Genomic DNA, 13,377 nt, shown 5'->3' on the forward strand with positions numbered 1-13,377 from the left:
GAGAGCCCCAGCCTGGTCAGGGACAGAGGACCTGACCCTGCTTGAACTGTGGGGGGAGGAAGAAGCGGTCCAGGCCCTGCACACCCGGCGCAGGAACGCCAGCATCTATGGCCGCATGGCTCAGGGGCTGGCCGATAAAGGGCACCACCCACGGACACTACAGCAAGTCCGTGCAAAAGTTAAGGAACTTCGCCAGGGATATATGAAGGCGCGAGAGCAGAGCTCGGCGTCAGGTGCAGCCCCAGTGCACTGCACCTACTACCAAGAACTGGACCGCATCCTGGGAGGCCAGGAACCAATGTCTGCATCGGTGCTTGTGCAGACAGGCTTGCACACACCGGTGCAGCATAGCCAGCAGGAGGTCCCCATGGAAGATGTTCAGGAGGAGGAGGAGGAGGCACAGGAGCAGACGGAGGACACCCTGACCCTGAGTCTGCAGCCTGTCCCAGATTCAGGGGAAGCCTCGCAGGCACCGTCCGACGCTGAAGAAGGAACATCAGGTGAGTGCAGACACAGAACAGGGGAGGTGGGAGCAGAGAGGATGTAGAGCAGTGTTCACATCTTGGTCCTCCCTCCTGGACAGCTTGCATCTCTCTGTGCATGTACAAGCAGGCGGGCAGGTGGTGGGTATGTGGGTGGGGGGCATGGGAGACCCAAGGTGCAGCAGGCCCCTGTCCTACTGTGGCTGCACACTGATCTGGCCTGGACAGCCACAGTGGAGGGCGGAAGGATCTAGGGGGTGGAGGTGGACATTGTCCTAGCCACAACGGGTCCCCTGTGCAGCCGAGGCGGCTGGCAAGGCCAGACGTGGCCTACCAGTAACAACATTCCCATCCCTTGTTGTATGGACTTGTGTGTGAATTGCTAACACTGATCGGTTCTCCCTCTTCTTCTCCACAGCCGGACCTGCTGCTGCTGTCCGCCGCGCAACCCCTGTGCCACCACCCACCCGGTCCCACAGCACCCGCCAGCATTGGAGGACCTACAACGACCACCTGAGGAGGCATGTGGAGGCCATGGAAAAAATGGAAAGGACCATGGCCAGCATGCACGAGACCGTAGCAGAAAGAGCAAGGGAGGAGGCTCGGTGGCATACTTGCCTGCTGCAGGACTTCCTCCCAGAGTGGAGGAGTATGTGTGCCACCGTCCGGGAGTCCCTGGCTGTGCCAGGTCCTCTCCCCCTGGGGACTCCTCCTGCCCATCCCGCTCCAGCCCCCTCTGACCCCCCGTCCTCCCCCCCAGCCCCCTCTGACCCCCCTTCTTCTCCCTCCGCCCCTGCCACCCCTCCAGCCCTGCCCCTCCCCCCCACTGCTAGGGAAGAGTCAGTATCAGCCCCCACTCGAGCCCGAGGACGGCTGGGTCCACGGATCAGGGGTGGCAAAGCCTTGCGGCCCAGGCAAGGCCGCCATTACCCTTAAGGTATCTGCCCTCCCTTCCCTCCCTCCAGGTTGGAAATCCATCCTCCCTCTGTCCCTCCCTCCAGGTTGAAAATCCATCCTCCCTCCAGGTTGGAAATCCATCCTCCCTCCCTCCCTCCCTCCTGGTTGAAATCCCCCCTACTACCTCAGTTATAAACACATGTTATTAGTTAAAAAAAGAACTTTATTTTTTAATGTTGTGGAACAATTCTATTTTGTATTACAGATATAATTTCTAACATTACTTGTTTATAAACATATTTTTGAAGTTTAACATGGTGTGTGCCCCTTAACTTTTCAGAGGCTGATGCAGGGATGGATTGTGGGAGGGAAGGTTTTGTGATGGGGGGGAAGGCCCACAGACCCCATTGGGGATACCTTGGGGAGTCATAGGGCTCCAGCTGAGAAGTGCTCACGCAGAGCCTCCCAGATGCGAACCCCTGCCTGATGGGCTTGGCAAATGGCAGCTGTCCGAGGCTGCGCAAACCGCCTGCCCTCCACTTCAGCCATTGGCTCCCAACCTGGGAGGAAGGCCTCCCTTTTGCTCTCCACCAGGTTGTGGAGGATGCAACACGCTGCCACCACCTCTGGGATATTGTGTTCCCCCATGTCAAGGCGAGTTAGCAGACACCTAAACCTTCCCTTCAACCGGCCAAATGCGCATTCTACCTGTGAACGGGCACGTGTCAGGTGCGCATTAAACACTTCCTTGCTCGGGGTCAGATGCCCTGTGTATGGCTTCATAAGCCAGGGCATGAGGGGGTACGCTGCATCGGCCACAATGCAGACCGGCATCTCTACGTTCCCAATAGCAACGGTTCGCTGGGGGAAGAAGTTTCCTGTCTGCAGCCTTTCGTACAGGTGTGAATTGCGGAAGATCCGAGCATCATGTGCCCGGCCCGACCACCCCACACACAGGTCCGTAAATAGTCCACGGTGGTCAACCAGGGCCTGCAGCACAATGGAAAAGTACCCTTTCCTGTTGATAAACCGGGCGGCTCGATGGGGTGGTGCACGGATGGGAATGTGTGTTCCATCAAGCGCTCCTCCGCAGTTTGGGAATCCCAGCTCTGCAAAACCAGCCATGATTGTGTCTAGGTCTCCGAGGTGGACAATCCGATTCAGCAGCTCTGAGTTGATGGCCCTCACCACCTGCAAAAATAGACACATACAAACACACACAGATTATGAAGTAAGAGGGGTTGCCTAAGTCCTTTGGCGACCCCCCCCCCCCAGTGATTGCTCCCAGTAGTATGATGGTGTAAGGCACAGGAGCCCTCCACCACCTCCCCTCCATTGCCCCCCACCCACCCTTTTTGGTTACAGTCCCCTTACGGACTGCCCTCCCCCCATCCCCAAGGGACTTACCTCCATCAACACAGCACCAACAGTTGATCTCCCCACACCAAACTGGTGTCCCACTGACCGGTAGCTATCAGGAGTGGCCAGCTTCCAGAGGGCAATAGCTACCCTCTTCTCCAGCGGGATGGCAGGGCGCAGGTTGGTGTCCTCTCGTTGCAGCGTGGTGGCAAGCCAGTTGCAAAGCTCCAGGAAGGTGGACTTCCGCATCCTAAAGTTTTGGAGCCAAGCCTGATCATCCCACTGCTCCATTACGAGCCGGTCCCACCAGTCCGTACTTGTTTCCCTCCTCCAACATTGCCTGTCCGGGAAAAAGTTCGGAGGCAGGAACAGTGCTGCTGCATCCTGAAGGAGCGGCTCCAGTCTGGGCTCAGGTTCCTGACCAGGCATTAACTGCATGATAGTCTCATGCAGTTGCAGCACCATTTGAAGCACCGTGGAGTGGGGCCAGCGCCTGGCCAGGGGAAGCTCTCGCTCCATGGTACAGAAAGGTTTGGAAAAACCTTCAAAAAAAAAACCCCACACTGCTGTGCTGTGCCAGGAAGCAGGGCACTCCAAACAGGCACTGCAGAACCTTTGCTATCCCTGCAGGCAGCTGCAGCAGCTGAGCAAGGGCTAGTCGGGGGGGGGGAGGGGTGCCCCTTTAAGCATGCAGAACAAGGAAGTAAATGTTGACCCTGTGACCTGGCAAAGCAGTCCCTCTGTCAACAGAGCGTCCTGTAGTCTGGACGCTCTCTGTCGACAAAGCAAAAAGTTTTGTCTATAGCTTTGTCTATAGCTTCAGTAGTCTGGACGCACTTTGTCGACAGAAGTTTTGTCGACAGATACTGTCGACAAAACTTCCGTCGACAAAACGCGGTAGTCTAGATGTACCCACAGTCAACCCTCTTTCTACGCTGCACCTAAACTTGAAATAAGATGTTACATCAGGGCTCTGTCTACACTACAGAGACAACGCTTTAGTCCAGAGAACACAGCTGCCGAATTTTTTTTGGAAGAGCAGACATGCCTTTTTGGTGCCTCTGTGAACCTCATTTTATGATGAAGAAGGGATGTTACAAAAAAAGTTTTTTTTCCCCACATTTGGCCCAGTGTAAACAGGCCAAATGTTGGAAAAGCTTCTTCCAGAAAAAGCTATGCAAACTAGTGTTCACAATTTACCTAGCTTTTTCAGAAGAACAGTGTGTGTAGACATAGCTTGAGTGATGCACAGCAGTGGTAGGAGACATGGAAGGACAAAAGGGTCTCTGGACACCTGCAGCCTTTCAGAGCAGCCCTTGCCTCCATCCTTGCTGGGGGCTTCTTGGGCAAGAGTTATTCCTCTCCCCATGAGGAATAAACCCTCTTGTGCAAGAGCTCTTGCACAAGAAGGTAGTATGAATGGGCAACAGGGTTTTTTTGTGCAAGAATCCCCTATGGCTAAAATGGCCATCAGAGATTTCTTGCACAAGAGAGTGTGCACACTGCCATGGACATTCTTGTGCAAAAGCACATGGCAGTGTGGACATGCTCTTGCACAAGACATTTTGTGCAAGAACTCTTGCAAAAAAAAGTTCTTGTGTAAGAAGCCTGCAGGGTAGATGCAGCCAAGGAGTGTTTGGGTTTGTTTCGAGCACTGAGTTTTGTACAACAGCCCAAGGAACATCGTGAAAAGGCAAACCCTTCCAGCCCTGGGTGTCCCCTGCCAGCCAGCAAGTGGCACAAAGGTTCCTGGCAGTGCTGGCTTTGGGTAGTTGGAAACCAATCCCTGCAGCTCAGATGAGGTGGCTGTGTGACTAAGGCAATGGACTGCTAATCCATTGTGCTCTGCATGCATGGGCTCAAATCCCCTTTTCATCAGATGTTTGCAGCTGTTCGAATCCCATCCTCATTGGGTGTTTGCAGCCCTCCCTATTGCTTCTCCCAGATCTCTTTTCAGTTCAGTGCCAGCTTCTCCTGTTACCCTGCCTGCCCCAGATCCCTCCCACTGCAGCCTGGGGAAAGGGGAAATCTCCACAGAGACACTCCCAGATGGGACCCTCAATCCCTTCTGCCCTCAAGGGGAAACTTCACAAAGGAGACTCCAGGCAGCCAGGCCATGGGGGTCTCTGAGATGGCCCCAGCCCTGCAGCCTGTCCCACCTGACTGTTGCCATGGACCCTCTGTGAGGTCACTGCCTCCCAGCCAATGAGTTGAGGTGCTGAAAAAGTTCTTTGTGATGTCACTGCTGCCTTGCAGGCTCATGTCCTGCCCGTGGCCAGCCCCTTGGCATGTGTGAGCTCCTCTCCCTCTGCCCCCGTCACTCAGGGCTGGTTCTGGGGCTCACACAGGAACATCAAAGGCTGCTCAGGGTCCCCCAAGGTCACCTTTTAAATATCAGAGCAAGCCAGGATCTATCCCGTCCCTTCCCCAAGACCCCACCCCTTTGCTGAGCCCCTGTCCTCCCCAAACCTTTCCATGGATTCTTGGTTACTAATAGACACTCGCCTCTAATGACATAATTACACTCCAGCCATTTTGCTAGGGCTGCATCTGGGGAGAAAAGTTTAAATCATGATTAAGCATTTGAACTGTCTCATGTTAGCTGATCAAACTTCATTTTAAATAAAGGAAAACATTACGGCCAGCACAAAAGGTTTCAATGTTGCTTTATTTGTGGCAGGGGTGGGGAACCTTTTCTGGGTCGGGAGACACTGATCCACAGAAAAATTGGGGGCCACAAAAGTGACACACAAAGAAATGCCTCCAAAGGCCCCCAGCCCTCTCTGATGTGGCCCCCAACTAAGACACCTCACTCCTCTGGCGTTCCAGCCCCCATGGCGTGAGGGGAAGGGACAGGGAGGACTGAGGTTCACATTTACTTTTCATGGGCTGCAAAACTAGTGGGTTTTGTGGACCTGCTTAGTCTTTTGGTTTTCTAATCAAAATCCTGAACCACTCAGCCACCTCAGTATTGATCTTAGCAGTGTCAGAGGGCCAGGGAAATTGGTAAATAATCCCAGTGCCCAGGCTTGATGGCATCTGCCCCACAGAATTCACACAGCGTAACGGCACTGTGCAAGACTGTATTTCTTGCTCAAGAAGGGGCTGTGTAGACAGCTCCTTCTTGCGCAGGAGCCTCTTCCGCAAAACGGTGGCTCATTAGCTATGCAAATGAGGCTCAGCGATATTCCATGCTTAGCCTCATTTGCATAGCTCTGGTGCAAGAACGCACCAGTGTAGACATTGCCCAGGTGTCCTAAGTGAGCGCCAAGGGGCCTACCCTTCTATTAGGCCCAGGAGTCAGACAGAGCAGAGCCTGAGGATGAGAACCCCCACCAAAGGCAGAGGCTCCAGAGGAGGGAGGGGCTAATTACTTGCTTGGGTAAACTGACAGAAAATCCCCAGGCTGTGAAGACACGGTGCTGCCAGGGAGGGGCCTCACTGCTAGTTGCTGTTCCTGTTCTAGGAGCGGAGCGAGTTTTGCCCTGGGCACCAATATAGAAGGCGTGTGCACCTGTGTGTGTGAGCCCCCATGGCACCCGTGGGCTCTTGATAGGGAGGGGTGGCAGCTCCCCTGGTCTGGTATTTCCTGCTGGGGAAGATTGGAGGGACCCCAAGCCCTATAGCTCCTGCCAGTGGGGATCCTGACCCCTTATCTCCTGACGCAGTTTCAATTTTTCCCAGGTGGGATGCTCCACACAGGAGGGATGCCAGCGCACTGGCCCAGCCCGGGCCGGCAGTGATGGTTTTTATACATGCAGGAAAATGCCCCAACTTGTCCCCCTCACAGAGCTTCTGCCACTCCACTCTTTCCAGCTCTCCTCTCCAATCAGCCTTTTCCTGAACCAGGAGTTCCATGGGTGGCCAGGGGAGGCCTCTTCTGTGTCCCAGAGGCACATAGGAAAATATGATCGGAGGCATCCAAAAGGCACTCTCCTGAGGCAGCTTAGTGAAACTGTTCTATTGGACGGTCCCAGACAACACCTTTGGCTCCCAAAGTGCGGCCATTCCCCATTTCCCTCCAGCCCTGCTGCTGTCTGGCTCTCTGGGCCCAGAAAGCTACAGCTCAGCAGGCAGACGCTCTAACATGCACATCTCCCCCAGCTGCTGGGACTGTAGAATTGGCCTTGAGGTTTGGCACAGTTGAGTGGAGGGAGAAGTGCAGCAAACATTGATCATCTGGCTTGTAAACGCGTGGCTGTCAGGATTTGGGTTGGAGTCCCCAGGAGGGAAGGGCCTGGCTTCTTTTGGTTTGGTCTCTTTCTGAGGGCACAGAATTAACAAGAGAGAATTCCTTCCCCCGCAGCAATCTGAGTTGGCCAAAGGGTTAAGTTTAAGTACAGGCAGTCCCCGGGTTACGTACAAGATAGGGACTGTAGGTTTGTTCTTAAGTTGAATTTGTATGTAAGTCGGAACTGGTACATATTGTAGGGGAAACTCTAGCCAAACATTTCTCCAGAGCTCAGTTTTATTCTCCCACACCTCACTTCCCTCAGTCCTTTATTCTCAAGCTGAGGTGTCTGCTGAGAAAAGCCGCTCCACATATCCCTGGTTTGCTGGGGGAGGGGGGGGGGGGCGCTAGCTTCACGTCTCCCTGGTCTGCTGGGGGGGAAGCAGCTAATGCAGGGTTGCCTCACCCCGTTTGTAAGTAGGGATCTGATGTAAGTCGGATCCATGTAACCCGGGGACTGCCTGTACAGGCAAGAAAAGCCTCTGTGGTGTAGTGGTCATTGTGTTTGCTTCACATATAGTAGGTCCTTAATTCAAAGCCAGGTAGAAACACAAGCTCTTCTGGTGTCCCTTCTAATGAGACAGGCATGTTCTACTGTGAGATAGGGGTCTTAGTGCTTGTGTAGCTTGTTGCCCTGCTCAGGCTTGTGCAGAGGTGTCCTGGAAGCTCTGGTCAAAGGCTCTTTCACAGGTGAGTTCTTCTTGCTGATCTCCTTCTTGGACCCCAGTTTATATAGTGAAAATTGAGTCCTGCTTAGCAATATCTTAACCAATTATTATAATATAATTTTGCTAACCAGTCATAAGATACTATTATGATTTACCTAACCAATCGTACTCCACAATTTACATCTAGAAAAATTAATTATACATCAGACAGAAACAGATCCAAACCAGACAGCGACCACACAGACAAACAATAAGAAAGGGAGGACAAGAATCATAGAATGCCCATTGCACAACCACAACTATTGATAAGCAGTTTCTTGCCAGTCAAAATGGTGTTTAACTAAGTTTTCTCTACCCATCTTGAGGTCTGTTTCTTATCTGGTACCAGTGGGTGCCATTAGGACAGGATCCCATTCTCACAGCTAATTGCTGCTGCTCTTCAGTCCGGCTGCAGAAGAAGGCTTTAGTTTAGAACAGTGGTCACCAACCTTTTTACAGCCAATTTCACTTTTTAAATCTCCGAACAGGCGAAGATGTACTACCCCGCCCCTTCTGTGAAGACCCACCCCTTCCGTGAAGCCACACCCCTTTCTTGAAGCCCCGCCCTCTCTATTCTCCTCCTGTCCATCATTTGCTATCCCCAGCCCTTACTTACACACTCTGATAAACAGTTTATTTTTAAATTATGTGATGTATAAAATTAAAATCACGTGTTTATAGTTATGAAATAAATGGTCTGTTTTTCATTCATGCTATTTAAATCTAAAATGAAGCATTTATAATTATATATTTTGTGGGGACAGAGTTCTGAGGCTGGGGGCAGGGGAGAGGGTTCTGCAGCAGGGGACAGGGTGCCAGTGGGGATAGGTTTCTGCAGCTGGGGACAGGGTGCCAGTGGGGACAGGAATAGGGACAGAATTCTGTAGCTGGGAACAGGGGAGTGGGGACAGAATTCTGTAGCTGGGGACAGGGGAATGGGGACAGAGTTCTGTGGCTGGGGAGTGGGGTGCCAGTGAAGGCAGAGAGTCCCCTGTATCTACTTCCTGCAAGGATTCTCCCACCCCCAGAGGGAAACCAGCACGTGCTTGCCCCGGGGCTGGCCCACCTGTGGCACAGGGAAGCCGCACGCGTGCACGCCTGCCCTAGGACTGACCCCACACAGGAAAATCCCGCATGCACCTGTCCCGGGGGCCAACCCCCTCCCCCTGGTGCAGGGAAGTCCCGCACGTACACGCCTGCCCCGGGGCCAACCCCCCGGTGCAAGGAAACCCCACGCGCGCACCTCCCCCGGGACTGACTCACCCCTTCTGTGCAGTGCAGGGAGCCAATGCTCCCTCCCGCAGTATACCCGGCAGAGCAGCTAGTGCTACTTCCAGAATCGCTAAACTGCGGGACTTCTGTCCATCCCCAGGAAGTCTACACTACCTCCATTTTCACTGGAGGTAGGTAGTGGGGCTTCTCGGGGATGGGAGGGAAATGGGGGTGGGGCGGACAGGACCTAGTGAATAGCTACAGGCCTTCCAATAGGATTACACAGAAACCACATTGTTACAGAAGACCTTTCCAGGCCAAAGATAGAAGGAAACCCTCAGGGGTGTTTCTAGCCAACGTTCATTCAAGCGGTTTGTTTTTTTGTGGATCTGCCCCTACTGCACCCCTAGAGACTCTGGAACAAAGAAGACACATGAGAAGAACCCAGCTTTCTTCATTTTGCTGTGACATGGATGGATCTAGCTCAGGTTTCACTCAAGGGTGTCTATCTGCATGTGAAGTACCTGTGACAGCCCCTGTGCTCCTCTGCCCCTCATCAGCAATGCCATCTACTTGGGGGAGCAGTTGCCCTGAGACTTGCAGAAGGGACAACCTGGACAAATAAGTGTTATTCAGGCAACCTTTGATAGCTCAGCTGTCAAAGCAGCGGCCTGTAGTGTGTGTTTGGCATGTAATCCTCAGGTTGCTGGTTCAACTGCAGCTTGAAGGAGCTGCAGAAAGCAATCAAGGTGGTTACCTTGAGTCCATGTCTTCAGAGCCCTGCACTTCAATTGACAAAATGATTGTGTGGAGGAGCTACCCATCATATTTCTTGGGCTGCGCAGGTTCTGTCCACACACAAAAGTTCTCTTAGAACAATGGCCGTTATTCCACAATAATAATGCAAGAGTCTACACAGCAATTCCGTTATTTTGAAATAATTCTGAAGTAACAGACAGCCTATTCCGACTTCTGCAAAACTCATTCTATGAAGAATAACACCTATTCCAAATTAGCTATTTCAAAATAAGGCCTGTGTAGATGCGCCACTGCTGCTAGTTTGAACTAGCCCCTCCCCAGGGGCATTCTGAGTTATTCTTCCCAGGGCTCTAAATCGAGGTAGCTCGTCTACACTGGGGAGCCTGCCTTGGACTATTCTGAGGTTTCCCTGCAGTGTAGACGTGCTAGTTCGAAATAAGCTATTTTGGAATAACTATTCGAGACCAGCTTATTCCAAAATAAATGTGCCGTGTAGTCGTAGCCAAAGGGGTGAACCAGCAGGAGGGAAGCCAGAAGTGCAGAGGCCAGCTGGAAAACTGAGTATCCCAGGTACCCACACACACTGAGCCATATTGGTCCCATGTTGGGGGCAGCACTCAGGACTTTGAATCCTGCAATCTGAGTTCAAATCTCTGTGTGACCTGCTGGGGTGGGCTTATTGTTGTGAGGCTTTTCACACTGCATGTCTATGGTCTCTGCTGTGGGCTTTTTGCACAAGAATGGCCATTCTTGTGCAAAAACTAACGGAGTGTTTACTCTGCATGTGCATTCTTGCACAAGAAAATGTACAGTAAGCCATTGGAAAAGAGGGCTTCTTGTGCAAGAGTTATTCCTCTCCCCATAACGAATAAGGCCTCTTGCACAAGAAGGCAGTGTGCACAGGCAAGAGGGATTTCTTGCACCAGAAACCCCTATGGCTAATATAGCCATTAGAGCTTTCTTGCACAAGAGAGTGTCCACAATGCTCTTTATAAGGAGATAAATCATCTCATAGAGCTGAAAGGAGCCTTGAGAAGTCAGCTAGTCTTGTCCCTGTGCTCATGGAAGGGTCAAGCACCCTGCCTGATAGATTTGCCCCAGATCCCTACATGGTTATCTCAAGGATGGAGCTCACAACCATTGGTTTAGCAGGCCAATGTTCAAACCACTGAGCTACCCTGCCCTCTTGAGCCAAAGCACTCAGCAGAGTGGATGTGCTCTTGCACAAGAACTCTTGCAGAAAACAGTTCTTGGGCAAGAAGCCTGCAGTGTAGATGGAGCCTAAAGTCTACACTGCATGAGCATTCTTGCAGAAGTACATTTAGGCTGTGTCTAGACTGGCCAGTTTTTCCAGAAAATCAGCCGCTTTTCTGGAAAAACTTGCCAGCTGTCTACACTGGCTGCTTGAATTTCCGCAAAAGCACTGACTTCCTACTGGAAGAAATCAGTGCTTCTTGAGGAAATACTATTCTGCTCCCATTCAGGCAAAAGTCCCTTTTGCGCAAAGCTTTTGCACAAAAGGGCCAGTGTAGACAGCTCAGATTTGTTTTCCGCAAAAAAGCCCTGATCGCGAAAATGGCGATAGGGGCTTTTTTTCGGAAAAGCGCGTATAGATTGGCATGGACACTTTTCCACTTTCCCACTTAGACACAGCCTAACAGTATAGAGTTGTAAAACAGGGCTTCTTCCGAAAGAGATACTCCTTTCTCCATGGCTGCGTCTAGACTGGCATGATTTTGTGGAAATAATTTTAATGGAAAAATTTTCCGTTAAAAGTATTTCCACAGTAGCGCGTCTAGATTGGCACGGATGCTTTTCCGCAAAAGCACTTTTTGCAGAAAAGCATCCATGGCCAATCTAGACGCGGTTTTCCGCAAAAAAGCCCCGATTGCCATTTTAGCCATCGGAGCTTTTTTGTGCAAAACAGTTCTTCCCTGTCTACACTGGCCCTCTTGCACAAATATTCTTGTAGAAGAGGGCTTTTTCCCGAGCTGGAGCGTGAAAGTATTTGCTCAAGAAGCACTGATTTTGTACAAAGTCAGTGCTCTTGCACAAATTCAAGCGGCCAGTGTAGACAGCTGGCAAGTTTTTGAGCAAAAGCAGTTGCTTTTGCGCAAAATCTTGCCAGTCTAGATGCACCCTATGGCTACATCTAGACTGGCATGATTTTCCAGAAATACTTTTAATGGAAAAGTTTTCCATTAAAAGCATTTTCGGAAAAGCACGTCTAGATTGGCAGGATGCTTTTCCGCAAAAGCACTTTTTGTGGAAAAGTGTCTGCGACCAATCTAGACGCGCTTTTCCGCAAAAAAGCCCCGATCACCATTTTCGTGATCAGGGCTTTTTTGCGGAAAACAAATCTCTGCTGGCCCTTTTGCGTACAAGTTTTTTGGAAAAAGACTTTTGCCTGAACGGGAGCATCATAATATTTCCGCAAAAACACTGACAATCTTACATGAGATCGTCAGTGTTTTTGCGGAAATTCAAGCGGCCAGCGTAGACAGCTGGCAAGTTTTTCCGGAAAAGCAGCTGCTTTTCTGGAAAAAGTGGCCAGTCTAGACACAGCCTATGAGGAATAAGCCCTCTTGCGTAAGAGTTCTTCCACAAGAGGGCAGTATAGACAGGCAACATGAATTTCTTGCGCAAGAAGCCCCTATGGTTAAAATGGCCATCAGAGCTTTCTCGCGCAAGAGAGTGTCCACACTGCCATGGATGGTCTTGTGCAAAAGCACATCTCTTGTGCAAAAGGACACGGCAGTGTGGACACTCTCTTGTGGAAGAGTTTTTGCAAAAGAGCTACGTCTACAATGGCGGGTTCTCACACAAAAACTCTTTTGAGGAAGAGTTCTTCTGCAAAAACTTTTCCAGAAGAGATCATCTACACTGGCATGTGTTTTTCCACAAGAGCTGTGCTTTTGCGCAAGAGCATCCATGCCAGAGTAGACACTCTCTTATGCAAGAAAGCCCTGATGGCCATTTTAGCCATTGGGCTTTCTTGCGCAAGAAATTCATGTTGCCTATCTATACTGACCTTTTGCACAAGAACAGTTGCTCAAAAGGGCTTATTCCTGAGCAGGAGTGTCAGAGTTCTGGCACAAGAAGCCCTGATTTCATACATGAGAACATCAGTTTGCTTGTGCAGGAACACGTGGCTACTGTAGACAGGCAGCAAGTTTTTGCGCAAGAGTGTCCGCTTTTGCACAAGATCACGCCAGTGTAGACACAGCCAAGGACCGTTCCACAAAAGAATTCTTGTGCCAGAAGTCAACACTGTAGATGTAGCCTCACAGTTTCTAGACAAATAAGAGCAGAGAGCTCCTATGCACATAAATTGACAGAAAAAAAATAAATGCTGTAAAACAGCACTAACAAAACCTTAGACAGAAAACATCCATGACTTTCTTTCACAGCAAATAGCAGAGAAAAGCACAAATGCAATCCCCCACTAGCAAAAACTGTGCAGTCAAGTCTCCCCTTTCAGAGGGAAATTGCAGGAGTCAGTACCCCCAAAGTGCAATGGATGAGCTTTAGCCTAGGAAAACCACCTTTATGATCATGGTATTTCCCCTGCCAGGTAAGTATAAGAACCCCAGGCACACCCACTGCCTGCCCTTAAGCTCCCAAACACTCTCACCTCAGGGTGGTCACAGCCTCACAACCCCACATGACCATCCTGCACCACGTCCCTCCTGCCTGCACCTCCCTGATGCTGCCCTGATGCCGCAGTCAG

General features: G+C 51.1%; 1 non-coding gene across 1 annotated transcript; it reads right to left on the minus strand.

The window, feature by feature from the left end:
* Nucleotides 1-13,064: 13,064 nt before the first annotated feature.
* LOC112546926 (U1 spliceosomal RNA) lies at nt 13,065-13,229 on the minus strand. Its single transcript, XR_003090651.2, has one exon. It is a non-coding gene; the product is annotated as a U1 spliceosomal RNA (small nuclear RNA).
* Between the last annotated feature and the right edge of the window lie 148 nt (nt 13,230-13,377).

This window comes from Pelodiscus sinensis, chromosome 19, assembly GCF_052426305.1.
Source record: "Pelodiscus sinensis isolate ZL-2025 chromosome 19, ASM5242630v1, whole genome shotgun sequence".
NCBI classification, from domain to species: Eukaryota; Metazoa; Chordata; order Testudines; family Trionychidae; genus Pelodiscus; species Pelodiscus sinensis.